The 18,573-nt window shown below is 48.7% G+C and overlaps 1 long non-coding RNA gene across 1 annotated transcript; it reads left to right on the plus strand.

The window, feature by feature from the left end:
- The first annotated feature begins 1,317 nt into the window (after positions 1-1,317).
- Positions 1,318-16,813, plus strand: LOC139082963 (uncharacterized). The gene is made up of 2 exons (XR_011539362.1): positions 1,318-1,793; positions 12,895-16,813. It is a non-coding gene; the product is annotated as an uncharacterized lncRNA (long non-coding RNA).
- Positions 16,814-18,573: the final 1,760 nt, after the last annotated feature.

Here is an 18,573-nt window from a genome sequence, read left to right on the forward strand (position 1 = left end):
AGACATGTTCTGAACCGCCTTGGTCTTACAAAATGAATAATAGAAAATAGAATTTTAAAGAGATATTGTTGGAGAATTTAACTCTTGTTCATAACTCATATTGAGGTCACAGACCACTAAAATAAAATATCTGGCAAAATAATTTTTTAATTAATTTTTCTCTTTTTTTTTTTTAACAGAGTTAAATATTTTTCGGAGCCAACTGCAGAAAACAGTATGGCCTCAGGTTCCATTTCTTCTTGTTACATTTTAGCCATCGTTAAAGCCTCCTGGGATGTTTGAACAGTTTCCCTCTATTTCTAATAGGAAATTTCAGAAATCGAGAAAAGTTTAAATAGAGAAATAAAAATGATCCACAATATCCCATTAGAGATAGCTCCGTCTGTACTGTGGTATATTTTTCCAGAGTTCCCTGGTTCTTTCTCTCTCTCTCTGAAGCATGAGCACAGAAATCATATAATAGATATCTTATACAATACACTGATTACTTGATAATATTCTGTAAATATTTTCTAGCATCATTAAATATTCTTGCTTGCATGAATGTGTATATTATTCTGTTTTAGAGATATATCACAGTTTTTTAATGGAGCCCTTATTGTTGGACACGTCGATTGTCTCTAATCATTACACGGCACTAATCAATCTGCAATGAGCAAGCTGTTCATCAATCGCTTGGCGTATCTCTGATTATTTCCTTAGCACAAATTGCTTAAAGTGGAGTTGGTGCATAAAGACATGGAATTCTCTAACACACTTGTAATCTTGTTGAGGATAGATTAAATATGCAACATGTTAAATTTGAATGATTTACATATTTGATAAACATTCTCCAACTTAAGTGTTCGAAAGGTAGGATTTTGTGGCAAATCAGTATATCTGATTTTATAATTTTTCTGGATATTTCTTCTCTTTTATCCTCAAATTTCAGTTACTACAAATTGAGCAAATGCTATTTTAGCCTGCATAAGGTTTCACCTACATCGTCTGATCGGGTCCTTTCAGCACCTCTGGGTGATGGCTATTATTATCCCCATTTTCAAAATGGAAAACTGAATCTGGAGAGTTAGCTTGCTCAAGGTCAAACCGAGGCTCGCCCTACTCCGAACGCCCAGCTTGTCGCAAGTCCTCGTGGGTACTCACATTTAAGTCCCTGAGAAATGAGCTCTTTCTGCTGAGGCCACCCAGGGCTCCAGGGTCCCTGGATGCAGCTCGGGCTGCTTTGGCGGTGCTTTGCCGTCTGCGCGTCAGCAGAAGCGCAGGTGTCAGGGGCTGGATCTGTTCCGGTCCATCCCAGGAACATGCCCCGGAAGCAGCGCAGTCCCCGCCCCCTGCTTGGTCTACACACAGCGATTCCCCCTCAACAGGAGTCTCAAAGCTCCCGTTTTCGTTCCTGGGAGTTCTCCCCACTCCACAGCGAGTCTGAGCGACTTCAGCTTCCTCCTGAGAGAGCCCCTGCCGTGAACAGAGCTTGTCCCAACAGAACACAGCTGGGACGTCTGACCCTCCTAGTTTCCCTTGGTTTCATTTGTTCTGAAGTCCCAGCTAATGCTGACTTTTACATCTCCTCCTTAGAATCCTTTTATTTCAGCGTCCTTTATTTACTCCATTCTGTTCATCTTTTTCAATAGCAGAGCACAGAGTGTTCCGGAAGCTCTCTCATCTTTTCTTTAAGCACTAGACCTACTTACATTCGTGAGTCCCAAGGACGGACGACAGCAGCACCTGCCACCACGGGCCTTGGAAGGGTCGGCTCTCAGGACCCGTTCCTCCGCCAGAGCAGCTGAACTGGAGTGAGTTTGTTTTTCAATCGTTTCTTTGTAAACTGTGACTGCTGTGGTCTGCGGCGTGACTTCCCTGTGTGTTCTCCCGGCCCCTGAGGCCTCTGCCTCCTCCCTCCTCGCTGTTGGGTCCCCAGCTGCAGCTGCAGCAGCTCACACCTCTCCTGATCCAAGCTCCAGCAGGCACCAGGGAAAACAGAAGCGATGTCCTCACATCTTTCTAGGCTTTTTTTCCTGAGATCTTTTGTGTAGTAGACGTAAAAGGAGAGAAGACTGAGGAATATCGGGGAAAAAGCACCCTAGCAGAGTTGTCTCAAATGCTGCCTGCTGTTTCTGCGGGCGCGGACTCAGACGTTAGGAAGGGAAGCATCTTTTGGGGGCACTGTGAGGATAGCTCTGCACCGGGTGGGAGTGGGGGCTCCATGGGAACTCAGTTTTGCTGAGAAAGGCACGAATGTGAAGGGACAAGTGACCCCAGAGGAATATGACAGGCTGCCCCAGGATCTTGATCTAATTTGCATTCAAGTTCAGGAGTTCACTTCTGTTCAGAACTGATTTCCAAATACTCAACTGGCGTCATTTTCTTATTTCGGGCGTTTCCTTCCTCGCCTCCTTTTGTCTCCTGCTGCCTCTCACAGACCCTCTCCCGCCCCTTGTCGCTCCCCACCCTCCCCTCTGCTGCTCCCCCCTCCTCCCCTCAAACGCTAAAGTCTTCAGGGTGTGGGTGGGGGTCACAGTATGGAGACAGACGAATCAGGTTCTTCTCTACCCCGCCCTTTGGGGACCAGTTCCTCCACTATGAGCACGAATTTCGTGGACTTCACCACAACACTAACAATATTAGGATTGGTGATGCTCCCCTGGGAGCCAAATGTTAAAATTGTCATGTGCTGGGGCTCTTAGCCCCAAAGAATGGGATAAAATTGAGACACTTCCACTTCTGCGAGGCTTTCCATTAATCACTATTAACAGCTAAAGGCTGTCAAAACAGACAAGTGATGTGTGCCATTGAGAACAACTCATCAGATTGGAGCTTTGACATTTTAATCTCAGCCATTTCAATTGCTGGAAAATTGAGGCCGATAACCTAGAATTCATAGACACACGCACACACATGGCATCTTTAACGACACCCACAGCGTGTATAACAACTATGCTTATGAAACAGCTCTGGGGTTAGGATGGCGGAGAAGGCACTGCTGTGGAGAGGGGCCCGGAGCACAGACACGAGCACACTGATACCTTTCTCCCACCAGGGGGCTGGCCCACGGCCCCCAAAATATATGTGTTTGTCTGCTTTCCGGAGGAGCATAACCTCTTGAAGCTGTGAGCTGTTAGCACACAATGTTTTAAACATAAAAGCCATTTTAGCGCTCAGAGAAGGATGAAATGGAAGGACTTGTGGCGCAGGCAGAAAGTTGCTAAGTTCATGAAAGTGCTGCTGTAGTTCTCTGCGTTAGCTGCGTCTGTGGAGTGGACGGTTTATGCGTTCTCTAAACAGCTTTGAAATGCCGGGACCGTCCTGTTAAAGGAAACACCTGGATTGATCATTTTCCCCTTTTTAATGTTGGTATTGCCTTTGGCCTAAAAATGACAGGTTGAAAGACTGTCATTAGCCTGAGTTGCAAACAGATTACATGTTGATATAATAGATGTCTTACCTTTAATTTTTGTTTTAGTATCTTCTTATAAATGGGTATCAGACCATGTTGAACCTATTTATTAAGGCTTTCTTCTAAAAGACGCCTTGGTTGCAAAAGAAAACCTCCTCTCCTTATCAGAGGGCGCAGGAGGCTCCTCCTCCCGGAGATGGGAGGGAAGCTGGAGGGTTTGGGTTCTGAGCCGGGCAGCCCCCCTTGCCGGCCACTGCCCTTGCCCCCTCAAACACATCCTGCCTCATCCCATCCTTTTCGCTTTGCTCCTGTTGCTCCAGAAACATTACTTTCTCCTCCCTGCCTATAGAAATCTACCATTCTTAAAAAAAAAACTGGTGTTATGGGCTGAAGCATGTCCCCCTCAAGTTCATATGTTGAGTCCTAACCCCTGGTAGCTCAGAATGTGGCTGTGTTTGGAGACGGGGTCTTTACAGAGGCGACGAAGGTAAAACGAGGCCATTAGTGTGGGCTCTGATCCAAGTTGACTGTCCTTATAAGGAGGAGCTCAGGACACAGACACACACATGCAGACGACCATGTAAGGACACAGGGAGGTGACGGCCGTCTACACGCCCAGGAGAGAAGCCTCAGGAGGAACTGAGCCTGCCTACACCTCGATCCTGGACTTCCAGCTTCCAGAACCGGGAGATGATCAGCTTCTGTGGTTTAAGCTGCCCAGTCAGTGGTCCTTGGTTACGGCAACTCTAGGAAACGAATGTACCTGGCTAGGTGATGCGTTCTGTGTGATATCATCCCAGAGACAGGCCTGCCTGAAGGACGGTGACGTTCCCAATAACACCTTTACCATTACAGGTGACTGCGTGCGTGTGTCTGCTCCCTGATGACCAGAATCCTCTTGAGGGTAGAGACTTATCTTTTGTGTCTCTGGCCACAAGGCACAGTGCCTTGCAGGTAATAAATGCTCGGTGCCTGCTAGGTGACTGGGGAGGGATAGGCTCAATTCTCACCTCCATTCAAAGACCAGCATCACCTCCCTGCCCCGGCCCACACAGTGGATGCCACCACTTACTTGGTTGACCCTAAATTATCCCTTTGGCTCAGGCTTCATCTTGATTTTCAGCAGGCAAGTTGTGACGTGTGAACAGGAAAGAGAAAGCACAGGAGATCAGAGTGCCCCCCTGTTCTCTGCATCACGGCAGCCTTACTGCGCACACGCACCATTTTCCTCTGCATGAAGAGTGGGTTAAGTGCTGGAGATGGGAGCCTGGGGTGAGAGTGGAGGCCAGGGTCGTCCTAGCTAGCTGAGAGGATGGGGAATGCTGAGATCGGACAGCAGAAGAACCAGATGCCCATCCTATAAAAGACCAGCAACTGACCAAGAGAACCACCCCACACAGGCTCTAGTTACAGCCTGAGAGGTGAAGCATTTGGCCAGTTTTAACTACACAGAGAGGGTAGGTCAGCCAATTGCAATGGGACTTTTCAAAGACAGAACGAAGGTTTTGAGTAAACCTTAACTTAGGATATACTAAAAATGTAATCACAACTGAAGTCTGTAAGGCAATGACCACTGACTGTCTGTTGATGAACCACAAAGTGATAGCGTAACTCAGAAAGTCACACGACCAAACCAGCGATCAGTCTGCTCAACATCTCACGGGGGACAAATGCTTATCAAAGTGCGATTTGTTGATTTGGGGCGCTTAGTGGAAAGCTTTTCTTGCCTTCTGTGTAGTAAGAGGCCCCATGTCAGATGATATCTATGAATAACAAATAAATAAATGCTTCTCCTGAAAACAGACATGTGGACCCCCCAGTTTTTCCGATGAGTGGTGCATTTGTGTTTCACTGTAACCGTGATATGCTCGCTGTGTCGTGCCCGCTGTCTGCTTTGGAGCCAGCTGGTCACAGAAGATGCGCCAGTGCTCCAGCACCGTCTGCAGGACACTGAGTTCTCGTGGATGCCATCAGGGCGCCGATTCTGAGACAGGACAGCCCAGGTTGACAACAACCATTTCCTTTCGTAGTCTCACTTTTTATTCTCTTTTCTTCCCTCTCTCTCTCTATGTCTCTCTCTCTCTCTCACACACACACAGTTGTTTCCATTGGATGAGAAGCAGAGAAGTAGGCCAAGCTTTTCACAGGGGAAAGCACACGCTTAAAGTCCAAAGCAAAGTTATTATCACTGAAAAAATTTGCTTTAGGTGTTTTCTGGGTTGTAGGAAATGAGCTGCTCCCCTGACAAGCCCTGTGACCTCTGGCCTTTGCTCCCTGGTGTGCACTCACTAACAGTCCTTCCATTTCCACCCCCCGGGCAGAGCGGTGACTACCTCGGCTTGGAACTGCGGAGGTGTTGACGCCCTTCCCGGGCGAGGCCAACCTATGGAGCCAAACGGCGGTGCTCAGGGCTGGCGGGAAGCAGACAGGAGAGACACCTGGGTATCTCAGAAACGGGGGGCTCCCACGCCTTCTGGAAGATTAGGAGACAGACTCTCTGGCCAGCCCCAGCGCTCAGGCAACTTTCTAGCCGATGATTTCCACTGGCAAATGTGCAGGTTTGCCTGGAAAGTCATTCATTATCTCTCACTTAATCATCCATTTTAAGAGTTTCTGCGGGCTGGATAATTAAAGACACGGGGTTTTACGGGATTATCACGGTACGTAAAGTCCCCCGCTATGCGCCAAGGCTGGTAGCATCTGTCTCCAGACCCTTAGCATCTATCTCTGACCATGACAAAGCATTCCCAGGCTCCTTTTGAGGCTGGAGTCATACCTTCCTCTTTTCTTGCTGCCTTCCAACCCACCTCTGGACAGAAAGAGGCTCGAAGGGAAAGCCCCAGAGTGCGTCTGCCCTCCCGGGAGGGTTCAGACACAAGCACAGGCGCAGGCAGCATGTCTCTGCAAAGGCCGGGTGAGGACCGTTGGGCAACAAGGGAGTGTGGCCGTGCTCCCGCTTCCTCTGAAGGTGAGGTGCAGGCAGTCCTGGCCAGCTTTCACAGATGGTCTTCAAGAGCCCCACCTCCCGCTCACGCCCTTGTGGAATCTCCTCCCTTCGAGGTGGGCTGCACCTAGGAACTGGCTTTTGATAAATAAGTAAAGCAAAATTGATGGGAGGTCACTTCTGTGATTAGGTTACAAGGCACTCTGCCTTCTGTCTTGGAGGCATTCTCTTGTGTTGACTTCTTGGCCAGCATTTACGGATGAAGCAAGCTGCTATGTTGGAGAAGCCTCATGGCCAAGAACTAAAGGCTGTCTCCAGCCAACAACCCTGCAGGGACTGACCCCACCAACAACCATGTGAGTGAGCACGAAGTGGACCCTGCCCCAGCTGAACCTTCAGATGAGACACAGCCAGACAACACCTTGACTGTAGCCTTGTGAGGCGTGGAAACAGGAGACCCACCAGACCACGCCCGGATTCCTGACCCACAGAAACCGAGGTACCAACGGTTGTTCTCTCAGCCATGAAGTTGATGGTAATTTGTTGCATTGTAATAGATCATTAATCCACTCAAACAACAAAAACTCATGACTGTAATGAATCTTTACGTTTTTCACCACAATTATTTTTCAGAGGGAGGAACTTCTAAGCATAAGAGTGATGTGTTCACTTATAAATATTGGACACTAATTTTCATATATTGACCAAAAGGAGACTATCCATGTTGAAACCAAGACATTTCTCTTGCATTCATACTTGTTAATAGGTTGCCCAATCTTTTATACGGTGAAAAGAGTGCTGATTATACAGTTTATGAGGATTCGATTTCTCAGAATCCTCTGCTTTACCCGGGACTTGTAAATATATCACTCTGTTTCTTCTTTATACCGTCAGAGTCTAAGAAAGGAGAAGCAGCTCAGCTCAATCCTCTTACAGCCATCATGGATTCTGACAAAGGCTTAGATACTCACGTAGAATATTAAGAAAATATTGGTCAGTATGATACATGACAAAGGTATGTCCCTAAGAAGGCAGGAGATGGACCAAGAGGGCAGAGCAAGGCTAAGAGAGAGTCAATGGAAGGACACTGAAGAAAGTCAGTCTGCCTCGTGAACTCACTGGGAGGGGGTCTCGCCTGGGATCTCTGAAAGTGACCCCCTTTTTCTAGTCCCGGGGCTCCCTTGCCAGGGCCCTCATGGTCCAGCTGGATGGCAGAGGTACCCCAGCTGGGAGGAGGAGCTGGAGCAGAAGGTGGCAACAGCTGGATACGACCACTTATTTCCTCATGTGCATAACACAAAACTTCAAGCTGCCTATGAGCTATGTCTGAGAAAGTCACTAAAAAAAACGCAAAAATAATAATAACAACAAGTCTTTTGCTTACTTATTTTCAGGGTGTGAAAAAGGAACTCCAATAATATATATATACAGTTGTCTAGACAGAGCAATCCTTAGAGGCCCGCCAAGAGCGGAACGTGTTCCACACAATCTAAATTTCGCAAGGCCATCCCCCAAAGGACAAAAGAGACTCACAGCTTCCGAATATGCCCAGCCTTTTAAATACGGTTCTTTCTATTTTTCTTTTCATTTTTTGCCTTATCTCTTTTAAAATGATGATCAATATCTTCTCTTTCTTCAACTATCTTCCGAAGAAGCCGTGGAAAAGAACAGGCAACTGGGAGGCGAGAGTTATAAATACTAAAGGAACCCCTGAGGACGCCACACGGGATTGACGCCTCTTCCTTTTTATTCTGGTTTCCATTTGAAAGGACCAGCCAGAGGCCCACTGTTCCTGGGTGTTTACACAGGATACTCCTTAGCCACTCCTTGTGTTTTCTGAAATTCAGTGAGTATGGGTAAATCTGTGCAAAGGATCCCCCAGCAGGCCCTCGCTGGAGCTCCATTCAAGATTACGAAGCCCCGTCTTCCCCACTCTCTGTGGTTGAGCTCATCTATCACAGAGCTTGGCTCACGCTGGCTTACGTCACTGAGAACTGAAGTTCAAGTTTTCTTCGCTGTAACTCAGGGTTTGCGTGAAGCATGATGCTCTGCTCATGGGTGGTGATAGAGAGAAACCTGGAAGAATTAGGAGACAAGATCTAACTCAAGGGGTTGGATTAATAGGAAATAAAAGAGGAGACAGCGTTACAGGATCCAGACATGGCCAGCTCAGCATCTAGAAGAGCCCATTGCAGCTCTGAAAACGGCTCTACAGAGCCAGCAGAGGAAGCAGGGGAGGAGGGACCCCAGCAGACCAGAGGGTCCAGTGATGGGGATAGTGGACATTGATTATTGGTTTTTCAAGACTGTCAGAGAAGTAAGAATACGACAGAAGCCAATTCTGCTTTGGAGGGATTTGATAAACCGGGGGAACTTGACCCTGGTTCCCATGGCCACTTAAGGCATGGAGGACAGGGGACAAAGTTCAAGGTCATGCCTAGGCAGGGGATTTAAGAGGAACTCCCTCCATAAACTTTTCTTGTCCTTACCAAGTGACTTTAGATGAATTAGGAAAAATACCTCCCAAGTGACTGAGCACTTTCCATCTTAAGAGAAAGTGGCAACAATATCACCCATGAGTTTTCAAAACCAAAAGCCATCCTTCACACATCCTCAGGTTTGTACATCAAATTCACATTGCCTGGTGGCCCATGACGTTTCAGGCCAAGATTTTGGTTGATGGTGACCTGGGCTTAGCAGGACACCCAGGCACTGGAAGAAGCAGATGGAAATCCTCTCTGGAGAGACTGAGCTTCAAGGCAGGCCTCAGAAAATCCCCACAAATGAAATCCTAGTAAATGTGAGCTCATACTCAAAAACCAAAAATGCACAGAAAGTCAGTCACCGTGAACAAGAGACAACAGAAGGCGCTCGCAGATAATTAACTCTGCCCAGACATCACTTACTGGAGTTATCGGACACATGATTGTTTTGTATGAAAGGCTGATGGGCGAGCCTGATGGTAGTAACAGAAATGACAGCGAGTGATTGGGTTCTGGATGTCCTTTGAAGATACAGCTGATAAGAACTACAGACCGATTGCACGTGGGGTATGGAAGACTGACGTCAAGAACAATTCTAAGGGTTTGGGCCTGAGCAACTGGAAGGATGGACTTGCCATTTCTGAGTGGGGAAGCGGCAGAAAGAGGAAGAGGTGGCGGTGAGGGCAGTCAGGCCTTGTTCTGTCATGTTGACACACAGGTGGTGACGCAGGCCCACACATAGTTTGTGGCTCTCGACTTTGGGATGGACTTATGGGTTTGAGATGTGACGTTGATCATCTTCAGCACATAGTAATACAGCCATGAGACCCAATGAGGTCACTAAGAGAATGGATACACAGAGGAGAGAAATGGACCAAAGACTGAGGGCTGCGACAAGACAACTGTTAAGGACCAAGAGATGAACAGGATCATCAAGGGAACCCAAGAGGGAAAGCCAGCGAAGGGGGCTGGGAACACAGAGAGAGTGGTACCCTGGAGGCCAGATGAACATGTGTTTCAAGAAAGAGACAGCGAGTAACTGGGTCCAATACCACTGACAACTGGAGTCAGGCGAGAACTGAGAGTCCACCTCTGGCTTCAGCTGTTTGGAGACCATTGGTGCCATGAGGATGAGCGGTTTCCCTGGAATGGGAGAGAGATGGAAAGCTGATTAGAGGGGACTTAAAAGAAAATGAGAGGAGAGGAAGATAAGACAAGGGTAGGAAAGCATTTTGCAGAGTTTTGCTGTAGGTGAAAGCAGAGAAAAGTGGCAGCAGCTTTGGTTCGTGGGGTAAATGGACCTACTGGTTAGGAAGCGGGAGAGTAGAGCCTGTCTCGATGCTAATGCAAAGGATCCTAAGAGAGGTAACAAATGATGGGGAAGAGAGACGGGGCAGTGGTGCAGCCTTTGAGCAGGGGAGAAGGGATTAGTGTACAGGCAGAGGGCTGACATAGATGGAATGCAGCATGTTTATCTCGGATCTCCAGGAGATGGTGGTTGTGGGCGTACAGAGACCCTTTGGCTGGTGGATTCAGTGTTGGGAGTGGAGAGGAGGGAATAGGTGTTGAGGGTTTGAGGAGAAAGAAGAAAAGATGTAATAGTCTCAAGGTCAGTGGGAGGATGGGATGATTACAAAGACCCCACAGGACTACAGGACACAACCTGAAGTTAGTGGTCATGAGTGCAAAGACCCCGGTCAGCATGAGTCAGGAGCTGGAATTACTCACACGAGAGAGAAGCGGAAAACAGAGCCATCATGGGCAGGAAGCCACATGGGAACAGCACAGAGATGAGAGGGTCCCAAAAAGGCAGGAAGGCCTCAGGGATGTGAAGACGAGACAGGAGCACTGCACAGAGCGGAAAAGGATCCGGGCAGACCTTAGATTCGAGAGACAGAGAGAGGAGACCTCTTGACACACACACACTGGTCTCTCCGAAGAGGAGTAAAACAGCAGAACGCAAAAATATTTCAAGACGTAATTTTTAAAAGTTTCCCAAAAGTAAAACAAGTCTTGAATCTGCAGTCTGAAAGGGCACATGAAGGTTAAGCAAGCAATGATGTATTGTAAAAGATTAATAAAGCAAAGAAGCGAGAAACGGCAAAGGCCTGACCTGAAATACGGATCAGCACTATAATCAAACGCTCATTGGTCAAGAAAACAAATACGATAAACTCCCATATTTAAAGGAAAAGATCCTGAATACAACATGGCACAACATCACCACGGTGCACTGAAAAGGCGACTTGAAGTCTTGAAAGCAAAAAGTTGGGCAAAAAATTCCAGGCAGATTCAGTTCATGTTAAAAAAGAAAAGAAAACTTGCAAACATTACTGAGACTATTCTGCAGAAGAGAAATGAATGAGAACTCATCCTTTCAGATGCTGTAACCCACCATAAAGCTACAATTATTAAAACGGTGTCATACTGGAACGTGACTAGATAAACAGATCAATGTAACAGAAGAGGCAGTCCATTAACAGAGCCCAGTGCATACAGAACTTAACGTAGGACAAAGGCAGACTTTCAAATCAGTGCAAGGAAAGATGGACGATCTTGTACATAGTGCCAGGGCAATGGGGTTGCCACCTGGAAAGAAAGAAGATACAGCCTGTCGCTCCTTACACAAATGTGAATTCCGGAACGATAAAAGTTTTACATGTAAAACCCAAACTACAAAAACATTATAAGAAAACACAGAGTGAATACTTATTTTTAATCTTAGAGTACAGAAGGGCTTTTAAGTATGACACAAAATTCAAAGGCCATAAAAACTGATAAATTATACTCAACAAGTTTAAAGAAATGATCTCTATAAGGAAAACTGTTATAAATATAGTCAAAAGACAAGTGCAAACTAGGAAAATAGAAAATATTTGCAGAATGTATCATAGAAAAAGAGATGTTTTGATCTCTAAAATTTTTTCAAATCAATAAGAAAAAAAGTACAATAGAAAAAAATGCCCAATGTTTATAAGCATGCAGAAAACGAAATCCAAATACCTCTGATTCGTGTAAAAAGACATTTGGTGTCCTCAGAATAAGGGAAATGTAAATTAAGAGTATAATGAAATAATTTGGGGGGGCCAGCCCAGTGGCGTAGTTGTTAATTTTGCACACTCCAATTCTGTGGCCTGGGGTTCGCAGGTTTGGATCCCTGGCACGGATCTATGTACCACATATCAAGCCATGCTGTGGCCACATCCCACATACAAGATAGAGGAAAACTGGCACGGACGTTGGCTCAGCAATAATCTTCCTCAAGCAAAAAGAGGAGGATTGGCAACAGATGTTAGCTCAGGGCCAATCTTCTTCACCAAAAACAATAACAACAGCTAAAAAAAAAAGGATATAATGAAATAATGTTTAAAACTCTGTCAGTTTGGCAAAGATCAAAGGGCTTGATCACATATTAGGTTGGCAGGAGGTGGGAGAAACAGGCTCTATCATCACAGTGATGCAGCTTCCAAAACTTGGTAATATCTACAAAAATTAAACTCTCTTATATAATTCACCAATTCCACTTCTAGGAATTTATCCTATACATAAGAATGGCATATATACAAATATACTCAACATAGCACTGATTTTAATTGCAAAAGATTGAGAACAGCAGAAGAAATAGGTGAAGTAAATTATGCTCTAGCCACGCAGTGAAATACTATGCAGGTGTGAAGAAGACCGAGCCGGCTCGACACGCCTTATGTAGACACACTTCTGGTTGAGTGCTTGGTCAGAGATTCTGGACTAACGCAGTCTAACTGAATCACCACGCCACAGACAGTAACAAACGGGGGCTGAATTCTAGTCAAGCTTGCCTTTAAGTCAGGTTGCCCCACTGCTCTGCACAGCGGTGATCGTTCGGACGGAATCAAGAGCTGGCTACGGCTGCTCATCCCGCCTTAGAGGAATCCCAAGCAGCTGGCCTTCAAGTCTACCCTTCTCTGTCCTATATTTTCTATAAATTTAGCACAGGTCTCTGAGTGACGCTGTGCCTTAAGCAGATTCTGCCTCTGCGGTGGGACAATGCGGAAGTCGTAGTTTTCATGACTGCTCTCCCTTTACTCTTCCAGCATCTGCCTCTCACACCAGATGAATGTCACCTCTGTCGAGAACGCTGTGGCAGCCTGCTCGTGGCGCCCCTTCAAGCTCCTCTGCCTTTACTTTCTGGGGATCCGCCTCCGACAACAGGCACGTTTCCCGGTTGATGGGAACCAGGCTCCCTGCGGCAGCTCGCCCCGGGAAGTCTCACTCACAGCCCCTTCCCACTCCCAGCTGAGGCAGCGGAGGAGAGAGAAGATCACACCCCAAGGAGAACAGCCACAGGTGCTTTCTCGATCGCGTCAGGGCAGCTGCGAGCGCTGGCAACAACACCAGCCACGCTTTTCAGTTCACCTTTCACGTGCACAGTGGGAAGGACGAAACTAGAACTGGAATGTGATTTGTGTATTTGTCCTGTCGTCTAGGTGGGATGTGGAGAAGAGAGAAGTGGGACGGGGTGAGCGTGGGTTTGAGAAAGGAGGGGACAGCAGCGGGAAGCATGTGGGGAACTAGGCTCTTTGGGTACCAACTGGAGGCCCAGCTGCTGGCCAAGTCTGACTGCAGCCCACTGTGGTTGGGACAAGCGGCCTGACCCCGTCTGTGGTTCCAGATCTTTCACTTTTATGCCCCTATGAAGCCCAAATACCAAATGCTGTCTCCTTCTACCTTCTCTTCCCCTTGTGGAACTGCTTTTACTGAACTCCTTGCACTACGTCCTGGTTCCTTGGTGGGCGCCGGAAGAAGCAACCCAAATATGTGATCATATGGTGACATCAAGGGTGTCGTGTGCCGTGCCTCTGTGTCCTCGCTGGGGTCCCAAGCACCGAGGACAGGTGCTTGATAACCTGTTCTTTACTGAGCAGCTGCTGTGAGGTTAGCGCACAGAAAAGACAAACTTGGGGAAACGCCATCCTCCTTTTCCGTTTTGACTCTTAGCACATTCAGAACTGAATCTACGGCCCTGACTGAAAACTGTGTAAGACCCGCGGCTCTCAGTTTGGGGTCCTGCCTAGACTTCAGGTCTCACCTGACAATTCTGGACATTTCCCCTTGTCTGGAAACACAAGCACACCTGCACCACGCAACACACAGATTTCTTGATGTGTTTTTAATTGAATCATTAGAGACCCTTTTGGGGGAAATGGGGGGTTGTTACATGAGGACACACCCTTGTCCCCAGCCCCATTCTCTGATCGTGGCTCGTATTATAAAGGAGGATGGGGTAGGGACCGGGCGATGGTGCCCCCGTCCCCATGCAGCTCTGATGTTCCGTGACACCCAGACCCAGACAGGTGCCATTGTGGGTCAGGTGAGGGGAGAGTCCAGCCGGCTGGGAGCAGCCGCGCTCTCGGATGCAAACGCGCGCTCCCTGAGCCGCAGGAAGCAGATGCTGGCCTGGGAGGAGGCGGCCCTTCTTGCTGAGTCTGAAGAATCCCTTCAAGAGCCGTAATGAGAGGCGCTGAAGCTCGCGCTGATTACAGACTGCACCAGAATGCAAACGACCAAGGGAGCAGCGCTGCAGCCACAGCGCAAAGGGGGACGCGGGGCGGACATGCAAGGCCGCCTGCACCCGCGTCCCCAACCTGACCCGTGGAAATGGCCGTGCCCCCCACCTCTGCCCCGCTGGCAGTGGTGGCTCCTGGACGGAGGGCTATGGGAGGTTCCAGCCACACAGGAGAGCACACACGAGGGCCCAGGCCTCAGGGAGCGGGGAGAGCCTGGAGACCAGCAGTGGACTCGGCCTGCGGATGGGAGCAGGGGGTTTGAGAAGGCCCGACCGCCACCGACAGAGGCAGAAAGAAAACATTTGGGTCTCCACCTTGCAGAGGCTGCTCGTGCGATAACCACGGGTCCCAGGGGAGCTTCGAAGGCCCTTCAGAAGAATGTTCTGGGTGGGAGGTGGAGAGAACAGAGGAGAAGGTTGGACAGAGGTAGGCGTCACAGCAGGTGAGCCTGTGGGTAGAGACCTGCAGGAAATGGAATCTGGGCGTCTGCCCCAACTGGGCGTCCTGCCCACTGCCACAGTTGCCTGGACAGCCCACGTCTTCAAGAAACACACAGAAACAGACCCGCTTCCACCAGTTCTGCATGCCGAGGCGGGCCTCGCCCTACACGCCAGTGCTGGAGCAACAAGACCAATGTCGATGCTCATACCGATACTGATGCTAATGTTGGTACTGATGCTGTGATGCTAATGCTGACTGAGGCTGGTACCAACAGCAATTCTCACAGTGATACTGATACTGACACTAATACTAATATTTATGCTAATGCTAACACCAACAGCTACTAGCTAATGCTAATACAGTAGCTAATGCTGATACTGATACTAATATTAATGCTAAATACTAATACCAATAGTGGTACTAATACTGATACTAATATGTATGCTAGTGCTAACACCAATAACTAATAGCTAATGCTAATACTAATCCTGCTCCTGATGCTAATGCTAACACTAACACTAATATAAATATTAAACTAATGCTAATCCTGATACTAACGCTAATGCTAATATTAATACTAATGTTAATACTAATATTAATGCTAATGCTGAAACTGATACTAATACTAATAGCTAATGTGAACATTAATGCTAATGCTAATACTAATGGCTAATGCTAATATTAATGGTAATATCTAATGCCTATACTAATATTAGTGGCAACGCCAATGCTAACTAATGCTAATACTAATGTTGATGCAGTCACTAACACTAATGCTAATAGCTAACGTTAATACGAATCCTAATGCTAATATTAATATCGACGCCAGCAGCAGCTCACACTTACACAGTCCCTGCCATGTGCGGGGCGTCGTTCTGTGTGCTTTACAAGTCTGAAAGCATTTGATCTCCATGACAGCCCTGCAGGATACGTAGCAATTATCATCCCATTTATAGATGAGCGAGGTGAGGCCCGGAGAGGTTACATAACTTGACTAAGCCGAGGACCCGGCAAATGGACTCTTGTGACCCCGAATCCCGGGGGTTAGGGGCAGTTTGGCTGCAGGAACTGAGTATTTCACGCACTTCCCCTCTCCCAAATACGTCCCAAATCCCCGTGGGAGGGAGGCACTTTACTGTTTCCAGGGATCAATTTGAGTCCTGTGTCCCTTCCTGGCCAGACAATCCAGGAGCAGTGGCCTCAGACGCTGTCCCCACTGGAGAGTGGAGCCCTCATCACCCTTGGTGGACCATTGCCCAGAGCCTCAGCACATGCCTGGTGGGCACACTGTGGGGCGACTGTCGTCCAGGTGGGCAGTGTGGAAAACCACCCCAGAAGGGGCCCTCAGGGTGCAGTGTGGAGGACAGTGACCTGGCGAGGGCACCTTCCTCAGAGCCCTGTCCACTTGCATCTTCCAAGGACGCGTTTTCCTACGATGGCACCTCGGTACTGGACAGGCCCAAGTCTTTCCTTAACATTCCTCTTGGCACAAAAGCAGCAGCTGCACGTATGTTGGAGGAGACATGTCACCCAGAGCCCCTTGGGGCGTTTGAGCTCCTGCCCTGACCGCACACACTCTGTGGGGCCTGCACAGACTCTGGGGCCAGCGAGGGCTCCTCCTCAGGACCCAGCCCGAAATGGCCTCTTTGTTGGGGTGTCTTTCTGCACTTGAGTTAACATGCCATTGTGTTAACTTATATTTACAACTTCGTAAAATTGAAATCTAAAAACAAGAAAGGGAAACCAGAATAAAAGTCATGGTAGCCAGCTCAGGAGGAGCATCCCACTGGTGTATTTTCTTTGTTGACTCGAATGGACTCTCATCTTCCCTCATTCACAGCTGGCCAGGCTGGTCATTTGGGGCCGGGTGTCTGCACCGACTTTAACCACTAAGCCCGGGGTGTCCAGGCTGTCCCAGGAAGGACGACAGAGAACGGGCCTGTGAGGACAGGGGGCCTCTCACCCCTTTGAAACGTTAAATAAAAGAAGCTTGTGTTAAATAAAACCAATCCAGACGCCTGCCCTTCCCCAAATGGATGCCCTCCTCACCTTCTGCTTCATGGCACCTGACCCCCGACCATTAGAGATCTATTCCTTCCTGTGGAAGCTTCAGAACCCAGGATAAAATGCACATTTCTAGCCAGGAGGGGTGGGTTAAACCGTTCTCAACTATGGACGTTTGAGGGGCCGTGGCACCAGCTTCCGTCCTGGCCGAGCTCTGAGGGGTGGGACCGAGGGTAGGTGAGCCATGATGGAGGCAGAGGACGTGCAAATGGTGCTGTGTAGGGCGACTGCCTTCCCTTCCATGGACCTGTCTCCTCATCTGGCAAATATACACACAGGAATTTCTGATCAGCAATCCGGTTTTCCAGGATGCTCGTATAATGGGGGGGGGGGGGGAGGCAGAGGAGGCTGGAGGGGCTAAGAGGGAAGCGACGTTGGAAGCGAGACTGTGCCTGCTTCAAGCTCGCCAGGTTAAAAGACAAAACAAAACTCAAACTCATTTTGCTTTGGGAGTAAGGAAGAAATCAGTGGAGACGGTGTTCCTACTTTTATGACAAGTCCCAAACATCGCAGTCCGCCACTTGAGGAGCGAAGAGAGCTAGGAGCTGCATGCACGCTGACTCGGGCATGGACCATCCCAGATAGGGTGTGACCGAGTTAAAACCGTGTGTTGCTGGCAGCCGCGCTGCCTTCTCCCGGCCGGAGACAGTGACAGTCCAGCCAGTGCTGTCGACTGCAATTCCTTTTTAAGAGGATGAGTCCTGGGCCCGGAATCCCTCTGAAGACGGTGGAGACGTGGAGCTCGCTGAGGCTTCAGGGCAGGGATGCAGCCACCTCCCTCAGAAGCTGCGCTGCTGTGTCACGCAGCGTCACCACCAGACAGCCTGTGTGAGGTGCCACCAAGCTGCTGCCAGCACCAGAGCCCGAGTCTCGGCAGGTGTTGGGGAGACCAGGTGGCCCGCGAGGGCGGGTGACTTTAGCCCCAGCTCCCCGAGCCCCCAGCACCATCGGCTTCTCTGCAGCAGCACAGACATCAGCCCTGATTTCCTGAGGAGCATAAGAGTGTCCTTAATTGTCCCCAGACACTCTAGATTTTACCGCCTGGTGTTCAGGGTGAGGAGAAGGGGAGGACGGGGCCATAGGGGTGTTGACAGTTTCAGGAGGCCGCTGTGAGGCTTCAGTCCAAACTTCCAGATGTTTCCACTTGCCATTTGGGTGGGGGGGTTAGTTCATGCCAACGACGTGACAGAGGACCCATAAAATGGGGCTGCAGGGTTCTGACAGGTGCCAGAGGGAGGGAGCCACAAGCACATATGGAGGAGGGGATGCTGCTGTGGGGGGGGCTTCTGTCAGTGTAGACCCCCAGCTGTTGCCAGGAAGCGGGGCCACCTTGCCCCACGGGGCAGAGGCCTGGTGCTCGGAGGGCTGGCTCCAGACCACAGCATCTCCTCCTGGGCTGATGTCACAGTCACGGCTCCTCCTCCCACCAATGCTCCGTAGAGCCGCCCAGAGCAGCTCTCTGTCCCTGAGATACTGGACCTCGTCCGGGGCTGTCTCTCTCCCATGTGTGTTTGTGTTTTGTGTTGTGTTTGTGTGTGTGTGTGTGTGAGGTGTGTGGTATATGTGTGTGGTATATGTGGCATGTGCATATATGTATGTTTGTGGTATGTGTAGGGTGTGGTGCATGGTATGTGTGGTGTTCGTGCTGTGTGTATGTGGCGTGTGTTTGTCTGTGGTGTGTGTGTGTGTGGTGTGTATGCA

The sequence above is a fragment of the Equus przewalskii genome, chromosome 4 (genome assembly GCF_037783145.1).
Source record: "Equus przewalskii isolate Varuska chromosome 4, EquPr2, whole genome shotgun sequence".
Classification (NCBI taxonomy): Eukaryota; Metazoa; Chordata; class Mammalia; order Perissodactyla; family Equidae; genus Equus; species Equus przewalskii.